Source organism: Protopterus annectens, chromosome 7.part0 (assembly GCF_019279795.1).
Source record: "Protopterus annectens isolate FY-2018-M chromosome 7.part0, PAN1.0, whole genome shotgun sequence".
NCBI classification, from domain to species: domain Eukaryota; kingdom Metazoa; phylum Chordata; order Ceratodontiformes; family Protopteridae; genus Protopterus; species Protopterus annectens.
Genome location: NC_056739.1, coordinates 1,640,522,719 through 1,640,547,251, shown reverse-complemented (window position 1 = coordinate 1,640,547,251; position 24,533 = coordinate 1,640,522,719).

Here is a 24,533-nt window from a genome sequence, read left to right as displayed (position 1 = left end):
TTGCCTTCATGATCTTGGGTTACTGAAATTCAGGATTTCAGTAATTCAAGATTATGAAGTGCAACTCTATATATATATATATATATATATATATATATATAGTTCAAAATAATATCTGCAAAATCCATAGCAATGTTAAGGTATACTGGTACTTACTTATGGGATCTATGAGCTCCTTCTGCACCTCGTCCACCCTCCTTCAAAGTTCCACTGTGTCCTTCTGATACAGGTCATCATAGTGGTGATGAATCTGCCCTGCAGTACAGTAGATCCCCGTCCTCCATCAATGGTCTCTTGAGATCCGGTTCCACATGTCAATCATAGTGAAGTTCCTAGGCCTGGCCCTCATCCTCTGCTCCAATCCAATTTTTGACTTATGCTGTTCATAGAATCAAATGCATAAATTTACTCAACCATGAATATTATTGTGTGCATATTAATGTTTCAGATAGCCGACCATCCTAAGGATGGCAACATTCCCCCCAGGAAAATTAAATCATAATTGATGTCTCAGCCAATATGGAAGGAGAATCCTACACCATTCAGATGATACTGGTTGAAGAAATTAAATTTGGATGGATCTGACCAACATGATCAATGCAGTTGAAGAGCACAATCAATCCCATAGACCCTGTAGATAACGTTGCTTGGACATGATTCTTCATGCAGCCAACAAAGTGACACACTATGAGAGATCAAGGGATGCCACTGGTAGTGGACCACCACTGACCTCCCAATGACATAATTCTTTTGACCTCGATGTATACAAAAAGAGGGAGGTGATGAATCCCTGGTGGTGGGATTGAAGCTCTCGAGCTCCATGATGGACATGTATGTATTTATGTCCATTACAGAGATGCGTATTGTGACACTGACTGCATATTGCTTCAGTGTGCATATTCATGTATTGCTGTTTATGATCTACAGCAGCAGAGTTGAACCATGAACTCACTTCCACACAGGGAGAAGATGAAGAATGTAAGTAGAATTACATGTATTGGTACATCCAAGTTACAGACAGAGCAGTGAAAACTGCTGTTGCATTAATATTCACAAATCCATCTCTTTGGCCCTACACCAGGGAGCAGCAAGTGAGTTTCTCTGTACTGCTGCTGTGCACACTAACTTGTTAGTACCTCCACCTCATTTAATGACACTGTTGTTTACTTGTCATATTGTTGTTTCCCCTAATGAACACTATAGGCATATCTAGTGGAGGGACAACCCATGTATTATCAAGTGCAGAAATGCCAGTTATGTTACAGTAACATCGTCATAGTTTTCAGTAATGTGTATCACTTGTGATGCTTGACATTTTTGTCAAGACTTGTTAATACAAGGCCTGCTGGTGTACATTTGCAGTGTCCATCATGTGAGAATTTGCAGCCCATATTACTGTGTTGTATATGTGATGTTGTCAATATTCATTTTGCTAACTACATGACTGTGCTGTCTTTCCCTTTACTTTATCAATGCAAGATACACAGGACAACACACAACATCTACATAGCAGGTACACAGCAGGGTCCTCAAGTGCACATATGAGTTCTATGTGTATGTCACACAGTCTGTATGTTTTCATAGGTTCATAGGTTTATAGGTAGATACTAGGCTATCTGCCCTAGGGCATTTATACACCTAGCCAAAGTGTATTTGGCTTCTGCCTCCCTATTAGATTAGCCTACTGTGCCTCTGTAAAGTAGGTCACAGAAGGTACCCTTTTAAGATTAGTTTACTGTGCCTCTGTCTAGCAGGGACACAGGAGAGATCCCAGGGGTGAATTTGCGATTTCCCATCCACGCGTCCAAATTTCGCTTGAAGAGGGTCAGCGAGGGGCTATGTCTAACATGAACGGTTCCCCTAGTTAATGTTGTGAATGATGTGGTCTGTAATGATTTTTTGCCCTATACTAGTTGAAGTTCACCCCAGTGGAACAGGAACATCATCACATGAGTGTTTGCAAGGTGTGTTTTTATTTATTTATTCATTCATTACACATGTCAATTATATATTAATGGTATGTACATTCCATGAAACATACGTACAACAGAATACAAGTGAAGTAATTAGTATTTGTAGCATTGCAGTGAAATATATATGCTAAGTGTCTTTGACATTCATCATGTGCTGTAGGCACATTATTCTGATCTTTGTCTTTGTATCTTGTAGCACAACTGTCTTTATCACCCAGCAGCCCATCCAGTGACCATGATGCTGTTGCTGATGTGTCTCAGCATGCTAGCATGGTCCCTGATACAGAGGACCTTGAGTTGTTTGGAGAGTCCATCCATGAGGTTGACACTGATGTTGCACTTGATGTAGCCTTAGATGTGACGGTACACGTGTCGACACATTTAGAAGATGATGTCACAGTGGCTGTTGAACAGGTGAGGCTGGAACTACTTGTCCAAAATCTTAAAGAGTTTGGATTTCCAGAAAGATTCATATATATATATATATATATATATATATATATATATATATATATATATATATATATATATATATATATATCTCCGGTATTTAACTTAAATAAAGGAACAACGCAAGGCTGTCCACTATCCTCTTTAATACTTGTATTGACTATAAAATCTGCAATCAATAGCATTACATTAAATAAAAAAATGAAAGTTTTAAGATAAATGAAAAATTTCACACCGAAGTTTAGCTTTAACAGAAGATGTGGTGATATAAGTAATTCAATTGATGATTTAAGTAAGGAAATTGAACTATCTCTACAATTTCTCTAATCAAATTTAATAATAATAATAATAATAATAATAATAATAATAATAATAATACATCAGCAACTATCAAAATAAATAAACAGTTAAATAATGGACCGGACTTCGTAAAGCTTGCTATTGCTCTTTGTGGACTGTGCAGCACACTGAAGGAATACTTCTGCACACCTGGTGCAGATATGATTCCAGAACTCATGTTGAAGATAGGTCTAGTAATTAAGTATTCAGTGTAGGATAAATAAAGGATTCCAAGCATGCCGGTCTGATTCAAAAACTCATTTTGCTCACATAATGCTTCTTAAATGAGACAAACCGCCACACAGACTCTGTTTTTAAATTCCTCAGTGCATATCTTCCAGACACCAAAGAAATGAAGTGAATACTACACAATACAGCAAAATCTATAGAACAACTAGGAAAAATATATATACAAATGTAACTTGCTGTTAATATACTGCAACAGGCTGCAGTGATGTAATCCATAAATAAGACTGTGGCTATGCATCCTAGAAGATAGCAAGCTAGTGTCAGAGCAAGACTGCAACTAAACCAGTTGTCCAGAACAGAAAATAGTTGACAGGTAATGGCTAGATAGACAAATAGCACAGGCTGTCTGCAGCATGTATGTTCCACACAGGTCTGGGCAGACCCTGTGAGGAAACCCTATCCCCTTGAAAGCAAAGCGTGTCTCAGCCTGGGTGTACTTGCATCTGGGACACTCCAGAGATGCATGGGGGATGCTGTGAGATTATCACAAACAGTTGCCAGTCATATCCTGGTAAAATTCCTGGAAGCAATGTGCAGCAAGGTAGATGACTGCATACACTTTCCATCCACCCCCATAGAGTGGAGAAATACAATGCACTAGTTCTAGAACTTAGCAAACTTACCATGTGTCCTTGGTGCATAAGATTACGCACACATCCCTATCAAAACCCAGTACATCCAGAAGCAGATTGATACATAAACAACAAGAGATAGCCATCATCAACTGCCAAGTTGTGTGAGCAGCAGATGACAGCATAACAATCATCTTGGTGACACGCCCTGGAAGTGTCCACAATGCTGCCATTTGGAGGGAAATTGGGCTTAGGGCTGCATTCCAGCATGGTGAAATACCTGAGTCATTGCTTCTTGGTAAGTAAAAGAACACAGTTAGGATGCAATCTAATGATTACCCTTTCAACAGTATCCATTCTGACCAAAAGTATTGTTATTTCTCGCAACACGGGACTATGGTTATCCACTTGAGCTATGGCTAATGACCTTCTTATCATGAACCATCCAACCCTAAACAGGAGGCATGCAATAGAGCACATGCAACAACTAGAAACACCATACAGCATGTGTCTGGTGCATTGAAAGCTATGTTCAGATGTCTGAGCACATGCAGTCTGCACTGCAATACAAACCTGAAAAAGCAGCACAAATGATAACAGCATGTGCCATGCTGCACAACATGCTAACCTGAGCATATGGATGTCTTCCAGCTGCAGGTGTGTGTGAGTTTTCCCAAGAACCCCATATGTTTGAAGAGGACATCCCCTAGTTATCAGAGAAGGAGCAGCAGGAGGACATGGGGACAGAAGTTACAGGTGTAGGTAGCATAGGACTGACAACAAGTGCAGGTCCAGGCTACATGACAGCGTCTGACCCAAATATATGAGACAGGATAAGCCACATGTACATGAGTTCACAGACTGAACATTGATGTCCAGGTGTAGCCCCATCACAACAATAAGGATTGAATCTAATGACAAGTACTTACTAGATGTATACACTGAGCACTGCAAATAACATAATCATAACATATTCCAACACGAACATATACAAATGTGTCAAAACACAGATCATCAATTCAAGGCACAATTGACACAGGGATGCATACACACTCAGATTTTTCTGTCACTGCATGGTAAACAATAAGGGGCACATATCAGTGCTACACATGCAAATACATCTCTCTACAATGTAATAACATAAAAAAAGGAAATCACAAAGGACATAATGCAGAAGTTTTAAGTTCAGAAAACACATATCACAGTGCAGTGGTACTACAATAACATGAGCCAGCTATGTCTACTACACTGTTTCACACACTCTAACACAATTTCAGGTGAGCTTGCTGATGTCTCACAAAATTCTATGCTCTGCCCTGACCATGTACAGATGCTTCTTGACTGATCCACAAAGGAGATAGATGAGGTTACAACACCATGTTGATATGAAGGGGCATGACTGCAAGTTAAAGATGTTGTGATTGGCAGGATCTCAGCAGATGGGATGGAAGTTGAACTCTGTGCACAATAAACCACAGGCAGTGATTCTTGATGACCAATGCTGGTTCTCCAGACAGGTATCTTGCCTGTCATAGGTTGCAGTCTACTGAGCATGGTCATGGAATGCAGAACCATGCTGATAGTTCAATACTGCTTCAGTATTATATAAGCCATGGTTTCTACTGACGATGCTGCAGCTAGCAGACTCTCATTTTGAGTGGCCAATACAGCCATAATCTTGCCATGTCTGTAGCCTTGTCCTTCATGCATGACATTTAGCTGGTGGGCCACACGATCTGTAGCATGGGCAAGTTCATGGACATTTGAATGATGTCATTGATGTAACCATTAATTTGCCATACGCAGGAGACAAACACCATCTGACATCTGGGCATGCACATCTGCTCACTTACCTCTACTGTGACTCCCTAGTCCTAGTTGTTGTGTGGAACTGCCAGCAACAGTGCTTTCAAATGTCTTGTGTTAGTCAACAGCCTCATCCCATTCAACATCCATTGTGGCAGCATCTTCTGAATGGCTTGACAAGTGGATCTCCATTTCTGAGGCTACATCTGCTGCAGCATCACTGTCAAACTCATGAATAGACTCTCTAAACAACTCAAGGTCTTCTGTGCCAGGGGCCATACTACCATGCTGAGACACATCATGAGCAACATTATGATCACTGGATGATACAGATAGTTGATGTGATACAAGATACAAAGACACATATCAGGACAATGTACCTACATCACATGATGATCATCATCAAAAACATATGACATATATAACTCACTGCAATGTTAAATAATAATGACTTCACTTCCAGTCTACTGTATGTATGTTTCACGGACTGTATATAAAATAAGTTTATAATCTGTTTACAAGGCCAACATACATGACGTATGTGATGCTTAAAAAAAACACCTGGCAAACACTCATGGGAAGATGGTGGTGTTGAGCAGGGATTAGCTTCAACTAGCGTAGGAGAAAAAAAAAAGCATTACTGATCACGTCATTTGCACCTTTAACCAGGTGAACACATTTAAAACATACATAATATGTGATACACGCACTTGAGGACATTGATGCAGACTTGACCTAGGAGTGGTAAGAAGGACATAGTATTAATGAAAGTAAACTACAGGATTAGCAGCAAGGACAGGTATGAAACACACTTAATAGCATATCATTGACAGACTCCTGCTGTGGAGAGTTTGTGGGTTGTACTGTGGATTCTGCAGTGGGAAAGTAAAGAGAAAGACAGCACAGTTGTATTCAGCAAAAAAGAATACTGACAGCATCACATATACAACACAATAATATTGGCTACAAATACACATGTCATGAACGTTGCAACTGTAAACCAGGTGGGCCTGTATTAACAAATATTGAGAGCAATGTCAGGTATCACATGTGCTATACATTGTTGAAAGTTTTGACACTTTACTGTAACATACCAGGTTTGTCTGCACTTGAATATGCATGGCTTGCCCCTCCATTGGATGTATCTGTAGTGTACAATAGTAGGGAAACAACAATATAATGGTAAACAGCAGTACAATGAAATATAGTTGAAGCACTAAAAAGGTAGTGTTCACAGCAACAGTATACAGACACTCACCTGTCAAACCCTGGTCTAGGCCTGAAGCAGACAGACCTGTAAAAGTTAATGCAAACTGCATTACAAATGTTGTTTGGACTGCTCTGTCTGCAACCGAGTTCTGCCAACACATGTAATTAGACTTACATTCATCATCCTCACCCTGTGTGGATGTGAGTTAATGGCTCAACTCTGCTGCTATAAATCAAAAATGACAATACATAAATATATATATATGCTACAGCAATATGCAGTGATTGCCTAAATACACATCCTTGTAATGCAAGTAAATACATACATGTTTGTCCTGGACCTCCAGCTTCAATACCACCACCAGGGATGTGTCAGTCTCCTCTTATTGTATGCAGTGTGGCCAGAAATATTGGATGCCATCAGGAGTGAGTGGTGGTCCACCACTGATGGCATCCCTCGAGCTCTCATGTTTCACTCTGTTGGCTGCACAAAGGATCATGTCTGAGCAGTGTCATCAGCAGGCCTCACATGATCAGTTGTAGCCTCCAATTGCATTGATCATGTTGGTGAGGTCCAGCCAGATTTCCTTCTTCCAAACAGCATCACCTGAAGGGCCTTGAATTCTCCTTCCATTTTGGTGAACAACATAAATTATGATGTCATTTTCCTTGGGGGGGAGTTGTCACACATAGTACTGGTGGCAATCTGAAATAAATTGATATGCACATGATAATATTCCATGCTTGCGCTCATTTATGCATTTCATTTGGTGAACAGCATATGCCAACATAAAAAGTATGCATCCCTGTTCATTGAAATTAACATAACATACAATATGTTTACAGTTTTTGAGTGGGATTAGAACACCTGACAATACAGGTATATCACATGGAGTTCCAAAGACAACAGCATTAAGCCCTGAGTCTGCTTGCATGTCATGTTCAAATGCTACAACAAATAATTTGAATAATGAAAGGAATGCATGGGTAAAACTCAGGTTCCATAGCCAGGCTACAGACATTGTGGATCCCATAGATCCCTTCAGTAAATACCCTTATACAATGACCCCCCCATTAATATTCAAAAACGTGCACGCTGATTGGCCAGTGTGCCCATTGTAAATCCCACAATACACCAACGGAAAAAGGTCCAATTTTTTCGTTGGTATAAAGTGCTCAAAACATTTTTTTTTAACAAATAAAAAAAAAAAGAAAAAATGGAGCAATGGAGACTATATTTTCTGTTGCTTCTGTTTCAAAGCATTGATGTACTGGGTATGCATGGGAACGCAAGTCCAATATGCATGCTCAGTATATCAAAACAAGGAATCAGCGTACCACAACCAGCGGAAAACAGTAATGCACCATTATACAAAGACATTATTTAAGAAAAGTAAGTATTTTTTTCTTAAATAATGTCATTGTATAATAGCAATAACCAACTCTGTGGTTGTGGTATATTGAAATTTACCCATGGTTGGCTTTATTTAATCACTCGAGCTTCACCCTCGTGATTAAACCACACCAACTGTGGGTAAATCTTCAATATACCACACCATGTCATCAGTTATTGCTTAAATATTCTATACATGTCTGAGCATTGCTACTGACTATACAAATAGTTCTCTGTACCATATATATCAGATATATATCAGCTGGCAAAATAAATATTGAGAAAATACAGTGCAATTGTCATCTGTTTTCCCCCCACAGAAACATACCTTACATTTTTTGAGTTTTAAAAAAGAAGATAGGAATAAATTCCCTCTCTCTCCAACCTGAGAACAAGTCAAACCAAACAAATAGTATAGGGTACAGTATTAGTTGGGCCTATTTTTAATAGTAACTCTCAATCAACCAGAAACTACAATTATCCAGCATCTACCAATCCCCATGTGTGCTGGTTAACTGAGATTATACTGTAGTTAGCTGTTGAGATGTAAGCATGTATGTATATAAGCTCTGTCTGTTAACTAGTTTGCTCATATTTAATGATGCTGCTATCCATCTTGATGTGTTTGTATGTATTAAAGCATCTGAACGAAACACCAAGCTTTCTTGTTATATGTGTTAGAGATGAACGAGTGACATGGTGTCAGAAACGGCATTCTAAAAGGACAGGAAGTTAGAAGAAGCATACCGAAGGGGTATGGAGTCAGAAATTGCTTGGCTAAAATGACTTAAGGCACTTGTTCAGATGCTGGTGGAATACAAAGGAGTAGTTCATTCCCAAATATGCATACTTCACAAAACAAGTCAGAAACTAATTGCTCATCACTATTTCTTTTCACATAATATGAATCAGGGCATACAGAACATTCTAAATAATTTTTGCATAGACAGATATGTACAATATTGATAAAAATATTTGAATTATTATGAAAAATGTTTGAAATAAAGCCTGTATTGCATAAAATAAAGGAAAATGACCACATTTTCATAAAGCATATATTTTTCATATTAAGCAAAGATAATCGAGTTATCAGAAGTGAATAAAATGTTTGCATGTTTGTGGACTGTTAGAGTAAAGTTATTTCACAAAGTACAGCTATTACAAGGCATATTTCACAAAGTAAAGTATTTTGAAGAGTTTATTGTACATTTGAATGTCATTACAAGATCACAACACAGTCTGTTCATACGCAATTACAAGGGCCATATTTTCAGTGTATTTGTGTATACTTTATGGACATGGCAGATGGATTTCGAAAACCCAGTGCACTTGTGTTTGACAGTAAAATTGCTAAGATTGGAGAGCAAAAGGACAACATTTTCATACAGGCTGCATTTTATGACAAAGATGACTGTAAAAAGACATTTATTCTACCTAATTTAGCTGGCTCAAAAGCCATACAAAGGGAGCATTCATTTGTGAAAGTACTTGCTGTCTTTGCTTGAGAGGGGGAAAACCATCATATTGTTGTACCAGTTGAGTCAAAGGAGGATCCAGAGTGCTTAAAACATAAATTTAGAGAAATGTCTAACCCCCAGACAAATGTTACTATGGAAAGGCACTTATTTTACCCAAGGGATCAAACGCCTGGTGAAACTTTTGTAGCATATATAACTGACCTGAGAAATAAAGCTAAAACATGCAGATTTGGTGACTTAAGGGATGAGTTGCTAAAGGACAGACTTGTGTGTGGCATAAAAGATGATGCTATGAGAAAGATTTTGCTTTATGATAGTGGTTTAACTTTGAATAAGGCTGTGAAAAACTGAAAGGCTGACAGCCTAACTAGATGACATTTTGTAGATAATTCTAGTCATTTGTAAATATTAATATAATCCACAGGCTATTTCACAAATGAAAAGAAAACTGTGTTAAATGTTGAACTTCAAAAATGTAACCACAGTGCACTCTGCTGGAAGAAAGCTGATAAGTCAAAAATTGTATGACTGTTTGATCTCAAACTTGAAGATGTGATGTATGGACTAATGAATTCCTTCTATTGTTTTTGAGACCAGAGTTAATTGCTAGATTTTACATGCATAATGTCTTTTATTGCTGTGGTTTCCTGGCTAGGTGCAGATCAAATAAATGATATAACTCTGAGTTTCTGTTAGCCTGGGACCCAGAGAAGAATGATGTAATCTAAAATGAGTCAGCAGGGATGTATTACCAATTTAAGAGATCTCATAGAGAAAGCCTTTTTGGATTTTGTCTGAAGAACATCCACTCACCAGTACTCTGCCTTTGCTCTGAATGTAAGTAGGATCTTAGAGTTTAGTGTTTCTTTTAGAAATAGATAGAAAACAGTAAGTTTAGTCTAGCTGTTTTCTATATTTATGTCAGACTATTCTACAGTATTATTTTAAGCATTTTCCTGTGATCTCTGAACTCTTTACTAGCACTGTCTTGTTTTGAGGAGATTTGTATTGTGCTTTTATTATTTATTAAATATTTTTAAACCTTTCAACTGTGGCTGTTTTGTGCAGAGATAATTTAAGCTCTAGAGAACATTGCATGTATGTAGTGATACTGTACAAAGCCATGCCGATAAGCCTTAAATGTTCTGGTCATACTTACTAATTGAATAATAATAAAGCACAGTAAAATTGGAGACCCTTTGGGAAGGGAGTTATTGGTAGCCGATAAATAGGGGTTCTGGTGGCAGTAGATTACTACCTTATAGCCTGGACAGAAGGGGCACAGCTAGTGAACCTGTGCTAGCCTTCCCCAGAAGTGTCTGTGTGGTTGTATATAAATCATATCTCAAAGTGTGTGTGTGTGTGTGTGTGTGTGTGTGTGTGTGTGTGTGTGTGTGTGTGTGTGTGTGTGTGTGTGCGAGTGTGTGTGTGTGTGTGTGTGTGTGTGTGTGTGTGTGTGTGTGTGTGTGTGTGTGTGTGCGTGTGCGTGTGTGTCAGGGATATGAAGCACTGGTTGGACAGAGGGAGTGCTGCAAGGACTTGGCTTGGAACTCTGGCTAAGGACTCCACTCTATAGCTGTGCCAGTGGGGAGTCTTATTGGGGATCAGGAGAGAAAGGGAGAAACCAGCCCCAGACTGACTGTGAAATCTATATCCTCTTAAGGGAAATTGTACTTTACTGTGTGTGTATTTGTTATCATTCCCAATGTTGATGCGCCTCACTGGTGTTAAAGCCTGGTGAAACTTTTGCAGCATATATAACTGACCTGAGAAATAAAGCTAAAATGTGCAGGTTTGGTGACTTAAGGGATGAGTTGATAAAGGACAGACTTGTGTGTATAAAAGATGATGCTTTATGACAGTGATTTAACTTGGAATAAGGCCATTAGGATTTGTCAGATATACTAGCTCACAGAAAAACACACAAATATGCTTACAAATGGGAGCAGTTCTAGTGGGCACAGTGATAAAGCTCATGTTGATAGTATGCAGCATGTACTTAAGAGAAACAAGTCCAAGTACATGGCAGCAGCTATAACCCCTGCAGCACTCACTGGTACACCCCAGAACTTTCTAGCACATTCCAGACTTCACACAGTCTAAGTGAAGCATAAGAGTGAGTCATCAAATTCAAAGTATGAGCCCCAATCTACTTTCGTTGTGAAATGTCGTAATGGTGGTGGAAGTCATGAATTTAAAAGGGAAAAGTGTTTAGCTTTTGGTCAACAATGCCACAAATGTAATAAATGGAATAATTTCAAAAGATTTTGTAAATCAAAATGCTCACATTCTTTTATCAAAAGAGAATATTTTAAGAAATGAGTTGATCGGTTAGACAGTGGCAGCCCTACTCTTTATGTTGATGGTGTGTGAGTGTTTCATGAAATGGTCAATGCAGTAGATTTAAGGGCCAAGAATGAAGTATTTCATACTGTTCGGATAAATGGCAAATCCACAGAGCTCAAAGTTGATACAGGTTCCAAGTGCAATGCTATGTCTGCAGAAACATTTGCAAGTGTGTGTCATGGTGAAAGGATTGATTTGGCAAAGTGTGCAAAGCTTGTTGCTTATGGAGGTGAAGAAATTCAGACCGAAGGCTCAGTAGTGCTTTCATGTTACTCTGCTGGAAGAAGCTACGACTTATTATTCTATGTGTACAAGAGGCATGCCCAGTCATTATTAGGGCTTAAAGACAGCTTGAAAATGGGATTACTTTAATTTAGTAAGGAAGTCTACCAAGTTAGCTTAAAAGACCGCTATTCTAATTTTGCCCAGCACATTTTTTCTACCTGTGCTGATCTTTTCAAATACAAACTAGGCAAACTTGCAGTTATTTACTCCATGAAGTTAAACCCAGAGGTCATTCCAGTTATCAGGCCAGCACATACAGTTACAATAGTCAAGCAGGACAGAGTCAAGGCTGAGTTAGATAAAATAGTGCGACAATGTATGATTTGTCCAGTCAAAACTCCAACTGAATGGGTATCTTCCTTGGTTGTACCTCATAAGAAAAGCTCAGATGACATCAGAATATGTATTGACTCACAAGATTTGAACAAAGCACTAAAAAGACCTCATTATCCAATGCGCACAGTCAAAGAAATTATAGCCTTGATGCCAAATACCACTATTGTTTTTGTTCTAGATGCAAAGAGTTCATTCTGGCAAATTCAACTTGACAAAAAATCATTGCTCACTACATTCAGTACTCTGTTTGCCAGGTACAGATTTTTGATGCCATTTGGAATAAATTCTGCAAGTGAAGTCTTTCAATGTGCAATAGAGCAAATTTTATCTGAGTATCCTTGTGCTATTATAGTAGACAACATAGTAGGAGGATGTCATGAAGTTGAACATGACAGAAACCTCAGAAAACTTCTAGAAAGGGCACATCAAGTGAATCTAAAGCTAACCCCACACAGATGCAGGTTCAGGCTACAAGAAGTTACTTATGTTGGTCATTTATTTATGAGTACAGGCTTACGACCAGTCCCTTTCAAAACAAGCAGCCATTCTGGAGATGTCAGCTCCAGACAATGTTCAAACCCTGCAAAGTTTGCTTGGGATGGTCACCTATATAGGGAAGTTCATTCCAGACTTGAGCCAGCTTTCAGCATCACTCAGCAGCTGACACATAAAGATGTACCCTGGTCTTGGTTAAAGCAACACCAAAGAGCATTTGATGTCCTGAAACAGATAACTGCTGGTCCAACTCCTGTTGGATACTATGATGTTCACAAACCATTTACACTTTCTGTGAAGCTTCAAAATTTGGTCTTAGTGCAGTCGTTCTACAAGAGAATCAACATGTTGCCTATGCATCGAGAACTCTTACCCAAACTGAGATGCAGTATGCCCAGATTGAGAAAGAGCTATTGGCAGTTTTGATTGCATGTTCAAAGTTCCATGATTATGTTTATGGTAAACTTATCCAGATCGAAACAGACCACCAACATCTACTCACTATCTCAAGAAAACCTATGTATTCAGCCCCAGCCAGACTGCAGTGTATAATGTTGAGATTGCAAAAGTACAATTTCAATCTTGTCTACAAGAAAGGAAAACAATGAGATCCCTTTGATGCTTTATAAGCTCTTTGCAAATCATGGCTTTTGCTGTAGCAGGCAACTGAGTAAATGCCATGAAAATCCTACTAGGACAGCTGAACTTTATTTGGGGTTAATCAGAGTCTCTTTAATTGATGACATGTGTGTACCCAAAAAGGACTAAATGCTATAATTAAATCAAAAGGTGCTTCAACAAAGTATTAGTTAAGGGTGTGCACAAACAACAAAGTATTAGTTTAAGGGTGTGAACAGATATGCAACCAGCGTATTGTACATTTTTTATTTTTTATATATATTTTCTCCTAACAGATTTGTTTGTTTTTCAATTGAATTGTACAGATTATAGGTCACATTAAAGGTGGAAAAAGTTTTGAAATTATTTATTGTGGTCTCTTTTTTTATATCACAAAAACCTGGCATTTTAGCAGGGGTGGGTAAACTTTTTATATCCACTGTTTCTTTAGGGTACTGTGTAATTTAGAGTTTTTAAGACTCATTTTGTTCAAAAAGGGAAGCACTTTTGAATTAAAGTTAAGGCACCTAATATAATTATAAATTAATTCTATCCAAGGAGAGGATCATGAATTCTTATTTGGGTCATAATTTGATATTAATATAATTCTACTACTATTAATTATATCATAGTATAATCTAAAATTGAGAAGATTTTGACCCCCCACCCTTTATCTTTTGGATATCTCAGTTTTTGTTAAGAAATCCTAATTGTTTTAGGAGACTGAATAAATTTCACTAGAGTAGAATGTAGTCTTTTAAAGAAGTTATTACGGATTGTCACTAGAGAAGTAATACAGGTATAGAGTAACCTAAGTAATATATTCATCTTAATAATTGCTATTTCGGACAGAAAAGGTAAATGAAGGTTGTTCCATCTGTTACGATCCAGTTATAAGGTAACCCACAGACCGTTGATATTGTTTTGGTTGAACGCTTTGGGGTCTTGTTGAAAAGAAATTCCTAAGTATTTCAAGGATTGTTTTATTCTGATTTCAGATTACCAGTGGTAAAGAGAGAGAACATTTGGTAAATTAATTAGGAAGATTGCAAATTTGCTAATATTTAGCTTATAACTTGAACATTTCTAGAACAATTCAACTGAATTTAGAATTTTTGGTAAGTCAGTACTTGACAAAGTGAAATAAAGATTTAAATCATCAGCAAAAGTGAATAGGACAATCCTGGTATTATGCAGTACTGGTACGTAGATGTTGAAAGGTTTTCTGAGTAATGAGTAAAAGTAAAGGTTCACTATATAGGTTAAAGAGGTAAGAGGATACAGGACAACCTTGTCTTGTTCCATTTTTAATATTAATCCGATCAAAGATAGATTCGTTTATGTGGAATGTGGCATAGGCATCAGCTTAAAGTCTTGACAATATGAGCAAAATCTGGAGTTAGACCAAAGTAGGGTAGGACTTAAAGCACAAAGTCTAAATTAAGTCTGTCAAAGGCTTTACAAGCATCAGCTGCTAGTGCAAACATAGGATTGTGTTTTTTTATTGGAATTTTTATCATGGCATCTAAGCTGAGCGTGTTATCACAGGTTTGTCTGGACTGGATAAAACCTGATTGTCTGGGTGATACAATGTGTGGGATAACGGATTTTAGTCTATTAGCCAGAATTGTGTTGAAGATTTTAACATGTAGATTAATTAAAGAAATGGGTATGTAACTCCCATGGTCAGCATTTTCTTTAAGGATAAGAATAGTCTTGGAGGAATTAAAGTGAATTTCTGAGATGCTACTGTCAATTATATGATTGTAAAGAGATAATAACACTTCCAATATTTTTTGGCTAAAGGTTTTATAAAATTCAGCAGTAAAGCCATCTGGTCCTGGTGCCTTGTTGGGTTTGAGATTATTAATTAGACATATTATCTCTTGCAAGGTATTTGGAGATGAAAGGTAATTTTGATGGGTTTGGTTTAATTTAGAGAAGTTAATTGGTTAAGAAATTAGTTCTTTCTTGGTCTGGGGCTAAGGGTATTTGATAACCATATAATTGTGAGTAGATATTTTCAAAAAGCTTAATAATCTCAGTATCGGAGAAATATGTCTTGCCCTGATATAATATTTCAGATATAGTAGGAGGAGAATATTTACCTATTCTGCATAGTTGGCCAAGATCTTGGTTTCATGAAAAGTCAACTGTTTTCATTATGTAAAAATAATTATTTTTGAAGAAGAATTAGTTGATTCTCAGAATATTTAATATAATTTAATTGCAACTACAATTCTAGTTAGGCAATATTTTCCTTAAATTAATTTTTTTCTACTTTGTAAAGAGTTTATAATAAGTTGCCTTATTAGTAAGCAACCCTCTTATCTGGGCATTAATAGATGCCCATTCAGTGTCCCAGGGAATTTGGGAAGAGGACGATTCCTTCAGAAAAGTTTCCAGCATAACATTAATTTCTTCTACAATATCTTCTTTCTTTAAGAGATTAGGATTTAAAGATAAATTAAATCCCCTATGCCATGATTTAGAGTTACAGCCCCATTTAAATGTGATTATTATTTTTGAGTGGTCAGAAAAGAATCTGGGTTCAGTTGAAAAGTTAATATCTGAATTCAAAAAGAAGTCAGAGATTAGAAAAAAGTAAATTCTTGACCATACTTTATGACAATGTGAATAAAAGGTGAATTTATCTTTAGATACTAGTTTATTATGGAAGTTATAAGGGTCAAATAAATCATAGTCATTTTTTAATTCTGAAATAGCTGCAGATGCTTGCTTATTGTACGGTTTGTTTGGGTTTGATCTATCTAGTAAGGGGTCTTGATAAGAATTTTAATCACCCCCTGAAATTAGGTAGTCGTTTTTAAAATAATTTAATATCTTATATAATGACATACAAAGTCTTGCTGTTTAGAACAGGGGGCATGAAGATTTAATAGTAGACTAGGTTTATCAACATAAGGACTTTTTAAAGTTATATAGCACCATCTGCCTTCCACATCTGTGACACAATGTAAAATATCCTCTTGGAAGGATTTTTTAACAATTACAGTTACCCCCAGTCTATTTGAATCTTTGCCCGATGGAATAATTGCTCTAATCCAGTTCTTCCCAAAATCATGTGATCAATGTTCATTAAGCATATGTGTTTCTTGCACTAATATTATTTTGGCTTTTGATTTAAAAACAAGGTGAAAGAAAAGTTTCATCTTGAAATCTGAATCCCTTTAACATTCCATGAATCAATCACGGACATCTCATTGTAATATTAAAATTATTAAATAGGTAGAAGTGATCTGAATTAATTCAAAAATAACAGTGGCAAAAATAAGGCCTATTAAACCCCAGGGTGGTAAATAGCACTTAATTCTTCTTGCCATAACCACATGTCTAATCACTATCCTACTGGGCCTAGATGAAAAGGAAAATGTAGAAAATAGAGACACACAAAAGCTAAAAATAAACCTGTTTGAACATAAATTGTCTGTAATGTAAGTTACGATTAGGTAATTTTTCCGCAAAATAAAAATATGCATTATGTTGAAGAAGCATAGCCTAACTTAGTAAGCACAGTATTAAAAATACACTTGGCTCCTTCCATATGGTAAATGTTTTTAAGAGGTATAGAGCTATAATGCAGAGAAGTATAATCATGTAGTGATACTGAGTTTTAGCTAAATTTCTAATTTCTGACTGATTAGTAACTATACTATCAGTACAAGACCCAGATTACTTCAGCTTTCAAAATTATAGACTAATAAAAACATAAGAAAATGGTAACTCAGTTTTAGTAAATTACAGAGCATACATATAGGAAATCTTTAATAAATATACATGTGAGGTAAAACTCTAGAGAGGTATTCATTCCCAAGACGACAATCCAAGGAACTTCTTTGTCCTGAGATGCAAATGAGAAGTAAATAAATAAAATGATAAGTGACTGCTCTTCATTGTATGTATCAGAACTAGAATGGATATCGATAAATTGAACTTTGTACAGCTATCCTTTTATGCAAACTGTAAGAATACAGGAAAAATATTGTATCGTGTTAGTAAAGCAGGGACTGGAAGATCTATCAATCAACTGTATGCACAAGTGATCTATACTGTTGATTCTAGAATAGAATCCATCTTCCAGGATAGATTAGTGTAACCTTGTAATCCATATTTTTCCCAGTATTTTATGTTAAACACTTTATGCAGCATTTTATAACATGCCACCTTCTACCTGATCAATTATTATATTTAATCCCCTACCACACATTAAGCTGTGTAAAAATCATTATGACCAAACCCTCCCCAGAATAGAGAGTCCCAGGATCCAAAAAAAATCACCCTTAGTTCAATAATGTAGCAAAGTCAACTTAGAGGAGAGAGGAAGCAGTTATTTATATTGCTTCATAGTCAGAGTCATGTGAGATGTCTGATGCCAAATAGTTTCCTCACAGATACAAAAAGCCAGCAAAGTGAAAATTTAGATGTCACCGCCTATAAAAACAAAATCACTAGCCAAAAATTCAAGTCATGTGGAAAGAAGAATATGTTATTCCCCTTCCCAATAATGGCTTTGATAAGTTGTGAGAGTTATAATTCTATAAAACTGCAAAAAGTTTAAAGCTATGAGTAACAAACTTTGAGGTTGTTGAACTAAACATTTTCACATTAAACAGCTCACTTATTGATAATAGGGTGCCTCTTGGAGTGAGCAAAGTGAAATGAGACTCAAATGTATAAATATCCTGTTGTCAAAAACATGTCATGTATTTTCATCCTCTATTCATTTATTCCTTGTACAAAACTCGCAAATCTCTAAATCACAAGAGATATCCATGTTTCACTATAAACAGAAATTATAGTCCTGCAGCTTTAAGATAGCAGTCAGGGTTAAATCAGGAAGAACATTTAAAAGGAAGAAAATGCTATGGGAAGTTAAAGAGATGGGTCCTTAGAGTGCCATGAGACTGGGTGGAAACACACACTTGAAAATCCAACAGTCTCCCATGAATCCATGCAACACAAGCCACCAATGAAAGGCAGCAAACCAGACCACATTGACAGCAATATAGCCCACCTAAAGACCAAGGGAATCAAAGACATCAGGCCAAACACAAACAGGGTTTACAACTCATTAGCAGTAAATGACCTTCCTAAGAAGGGAACCAAAGACATGAGGCCAGACACAAACAGGATTTACAACTTTTGTGTGGTCAGCAACCACAGTAGAAGGTAATTCTGCAAAAAGTGGATAGGAAGGTGACTTTGGCCTGTTTAACAGTCAAGGCAGTATATTTAACTTTCATGTAGTGAAAAATTAAAGTATTCATTTATTTCATTTGGAATTTTATTTACTTTTTTATCAGAAATGAGCAGAAAGGTGAAAGAGACTGACATGCTTGTTTAATTTGTAATGAAAAATCTTGTGAGAATTTTGCAGCCATTCCAAATAAGATGTTTTTTTCCTTTTATCTGCTGGCAGGATTTTAACATCTTGGTGGTTTAGAATATTGACATAAATTTGTCTGGGTTTGCCTGTGGTTGAGCGACTCAGACCACCTAATGAGCTATTTCTATCGTAGTTTTCTTGGCCCCATCCAGATCATCTAGAGGGACACTTAGAATTTGTTCAATCATTTCCAAGAGACAAGAGTGAGCATGTTTTTCAGGAATAACTCGAATGATAATATCATTGCATCTAGATCTTGCTTCCAAGTCAGTTATTTTCGATTGCAGATCTTGGGATAGATTTGGTATTAAGAACTGATTCTTTCTGTGTTTGTTCTATTTTGGATTCATTGACAAAAACTTTTGAGTCCATCTTCTCCATTCTGGTTAGGATTGGATTAAGTGAATCGCCAAAGGATTGGACTTGGGTGGAGAGATCTTTTTAGGCTTGTTGTATAGGATGTAAAACTAATTTCATATCATTGAGGTTTGCTGATAACTGTGGTTTTGTTTTATTAGTTGTTTTAGATAAGTCCTGTAGTTTAGCAGTTCTAGGTCTATTTGTATTAATTTGCTTTTCTGGAGAGGCCACCAATGAGAATTTTGCTTTGGTTGTCTTGATTTCCATAACTGCATCCTCGTTAGACATCTTGGACTTTCTCTGTAATTTATCATAGTTAGTGATTCAAGGATAATTCATTGTGGCTGTGGCCAGACAGTCAAGAAGCGATCAATCCAGTAAATCCTAGCTTTTTTTGGAGTACTGAACTATTTTTGGATAATGATGCAGCAAAATACTGATATTTCCAGAGGTTTGGTGGGGATATTGAATTTACTAATCAAGCGCTATACAAAACAGGTGAGATTTCCCTGAGATCTAGTAGGAGCCAAGGAGTAACAGTGTTTACAGGATAGCAGCCATCTTGTTCTCTCATATAAATGTATCATTGACATGTGAGTATTCAGCAATTTACTGCTGATGTGATGTAATGATGCTTACAGGATTGTGTTCTGCTCCATAATGACAGGTTGGTTGACATACACCTGTGTTTCTTCAGTTGACATTTACATGACAGCATATATGAATGTGGTTTTAATTTTTAGCTTGCTTACCTATAAATGTTGATCTGACATGATTGCATATTACTGTGTATGTGTGTGTTTCATACATGTCCAGTTCTGTTGATGTCAGCAATCCATCTGGCCATTTGAAATACATTTTCCATTTTGTTAAATTTATGCCTCTGTGACTTCTACAGTACCCTGTGTGCTATGCACATGCATTTGCATTTTAATTTGAATTGTGTCAGCTTACCATGTCCTGCTTTGCTCTGATGTGGTCCCAGATTGTCATCCTCCCTCCCACCTTAACTATTATCTTTTGCAGATATGTTTGCCTTTGTTAAAACTACTGTCCATTGCCATTTATTAGCTTGACACTGTGAACATTTCACACTTGTGGGCATTTTACAATGCAGGACATGTGCACACAAGTTGCTGTCTAATATTTGCAATGTTCCCTTGTTCTCATCATACTTGTGTGTTACCCAGCATAGTTTTATCACATCCATGTGCACAATCTGCTATATTCATCATGCTGTACTGCTATATTTTTGAACATATTATTACATGTCATTGTTTTATCTAAATGTAGCAACACTGATTTCATATACATTCCATTTATGATACTGACAGACATACAAGCACATCTACACCTGAGTGTTGTCTTTGACATGGCATATGTGTGCATCAAATACACATCACATTTCTCCTTTGTTTGGTTTGTGTATTTCTACTTGTGTATGTAGCAGCATTTGTTGCTCTTCTGCAGTACTTCAATTAGGCACTGTGCTTGGCTGTTTGCCTTTCACATGCATGATCACAGGTTTGGTTCTGTCCTCTGCTGGAGTTATCTGCCATTGTTAGACCTGCATTTTCTCATCTGTGATGTTGCCTGGCTTACACATACACTGCTAATTGACTAAATGGATATGCGCATACTTATCCAATGTGTGTTATGAACCTGCTTTATTGGCGTGGAACAAACATCTACCATTGGTTATACACATCCAGGTATGACTGCCATAAAATTTGTGGCATGTCATAATATGATAGTGCATAGGTATATATGTTTTTCTCCATTTCACCATGGCTGGTATGCATCCCCACCTTTTGTCAACATTCCACTGCCCGTGTTGTTTACTGTGCTGTCTATGTAACTAACCTGCCCTTACTTTTTTTTTCCAACCTTTGTCTGTCTTGTGTTGTGGTATTTGTTCTGTGGCTATACCTGGTGTGATGACCTTCACCTCCTCTTTTGATATGTTTACTTTTCCTTATATTCTTAAAAAGAAAAAGAAAATTGCCCTTGCCCCTTAGACTATTTTCCAATTCCAACATCCCTCTTGTGTGTTCCTCTTCTTCACCCGTACCCCACATCTTTTTTTCTATCTCCCACTTTCCTGTCTATGTGCATTACTTGTGTTTCCTACCCAAGTCCCAAACCCATTATAGTAACGGATAGCTATGGCAATGTGACCGTAATTGCCCTTCACCCTAAATTTTCTTATTAGAAAATTTACGGATACTTTCAGAAGCTGTAAGTCCAAACTGATGTATTTTAATCCTCTAATCCTTACCACAAGAGTAGCCCCAAAGATTTAAACATACTTACACTGAACCTTAGAAGTATATGCAGTAAAATAGCCCCACTGCATGCCTGGATTGATCAATATAAACCTGCTATACTAGTCCGTACAGAAACATGGCTACACCCCGATGTAATAGACTCAGAAATAATACCTCCAAACTTTGCAATAACCAGAAGAGATAGATCTAAACAAAAAGGGAGAGGGATAGCCCTTCTATATCCCTCTATGCTCAGGATCACACTCTACACCATTAATATACCCACCTTTTCCAGTGTTGAGGTACTAATCTCTTTTTTGAACCTCAACACATCAAAAATAATTTGCATAATGGTAATATATATGGGTCTATATTAGATGAACATACACTTAAAATGTCGAGTACGACATGCTCGACAGCTTTTAAGTGAAAGTTCATCTAAGCGAGACCCCATAATGTCAAAACAAGGAGTTTTGAAAAGTTATAAGTTGGCCAGCCATCAGAAAGCCAATGGCTGATGGCTAAAATGTACTGTACACCATTAAACCCCCCCCCAAAAAACAAAACAAAAATAAACAAATCAACAAACAAAATAAAGTGGGGGCCTTTGCCCCCTACACCCCCCACACCCGCCCTACTTAAATATATCAACTCCGAGATCACACCACAGTGGAGGCCTGTCATAACATTACACAGGGTGAATGACGAGACCGCACCAAAGTGGAGGACTGTAAGAATGGCTAGACAAGGTGAACATTCTGACATCAGTCATTAGATTCATGATGGCTGGCCAACTATAACTCTTTGAAACTCCTTGTTTTGACATTTTGAGGTTTTGCTTAGATGAAAGTTTGCTTAAAAGCTGTCGAGCATGTCGTACTTGACATTGTAAGCGTTTGTTCATCTAAGAGGGAACCAAATATTTCCCACCAGGTAACAATATACCAGTGTTGGAAAATATTTTATCCTGGATATCCGAAACAATAAACCTCTAAACAGTAATCTTAGGAGAGGTAAATATAGATCGGCAAACCATAGCTTCCATCTCCCCCACAAATAGTATGAATCTGTATGTTTTTCTCAGCTTATCAATATTCCAATAAGATACAGCAAAGATCTTACCTGTCAATCCACCCTAGATTGGATACTAGTATCCCACCTCACTAATTACCCCTCTTCCGGTACAATGTCTAGCTCCCTCAGTGATCATTTGCCAGCATATTCCCTTAGAACAAACTCCCAACAACAAAGATTACACAATGTAAAATGAGTTAGGAACTCAATTAATTTTTGTCAGCATAAATTCAACAATATCCTACATGAAATAGACTGGACACCCCTTAAACAACTGCCCATTAATTATGCTGTACTATACTTTAATACTACCTTCCTTCACATACTTAATATCCTAACTCCCATTTGTATGAAAATAATCAAAAATAACTCAGCTCCATGGGTCTTTAAGGAATGTAAAAACCTGATGAAGCAAAGGGACCTAACCTAGATAACCTGGAAACAGAACAAAAATGAACAAAATCATGTTAATTTCAAAACACCACATAACAAAGTGACAAAACTAATCAATAGAGATAAGAAATCATATTATTCCCAGTTTCAACTCCAAAATAAAAATCAACCCCCATAAATTTTGGCACTACATATCTTCTCTACTTAACCCTGGAACAAATAGAGACCACACCCTATCACCTGATAACCCTCCATCACAAATAGAAAAAACTTTAACAACCACTTCATAAAATTAATATCAGACCTATTAACTAACACCCCTAATGCTGAACCTCCAACCCCAGACCATCAACTACTTCTAACCCTGTCATTAATTACTCAACAAAATGTCATACAAACCCCATTTTCACTTCAGCCCATACCTACTGACACCATTAAGAAATTGTTACATAAACTAAAACCCTGCTCTACCTCAGCTGATAATCTTCCACCACACTACCTCAGACTGGCTGCTAATTCAATCATCTACCCAATCAGTATTGTTATAAATAGGACTTTATCTGAATCAGAAGTACCTACCATATGGAAACAATCTCACATCACCCGCATCTACAAAGGAGGCAGCTCTTTTGATCTATCCATTTTCCATCCTATATCCATCTTGTCACCCATATCCAAAATTCTTGAGAGGGGTATCCATCAGCAGTTAATGCAATATCTATTGCAAAACAATCTTTTATCCAAAACCCAACATGGCTTCCGACCTAGCCACAGCACAGCTACAGCTCTATTATCTTTTACAGACACTATAAACAAGGCCAGTGACATGGGATACTATATAGCCTCAGTATTTCTTGATCTCTCCAAGGTCTTTAACCCAGTGTCTCACCCCTTACTATTAAACACACTGTCTGACTTAGGCTTCACACAGAACACAGTAAAATGGTTTCAGAGCTACCTCAAGGATCATAAACAAGCAGTGAAATGGTCAAGTGAACTCTCACCCTTTCTCCACAACCCTACTGGAGTCCCTCAAGGCTCCATCCTAGCATCCCTACTCTTCAACATTTTCACAAACAACCTTCACACTGACTCTCACCCTAGGATCCTCATTCAATACGCTGATGATTCCACCATAATGTGTACTGCTCAATCACTACCAGAACTACTTTCAAAAACACAACAGTCCTTTACAGCAGTTGAATCCTGGCTAAGAAATGCCCAACTCTTTCTTAATCCAAAGAAGACAAAACTAGTACTCCTTCATCCCAAAAACACCTCCCCTGTCACTGATCATTTTAACATCCTTGCATCTGACAGCACTGTCATAGAAACAGTGCAGGAAACCAAACTTCTAGGAGTTATCATTGACAAATAAACTTTAATTTGACCCCCATATACAGAAAAATATAAAAAAAAACTCATCAAAAACTGGGACTCTTTTATAAAAACAAACATTTCTTTACTGCAGCAACCAAAACTA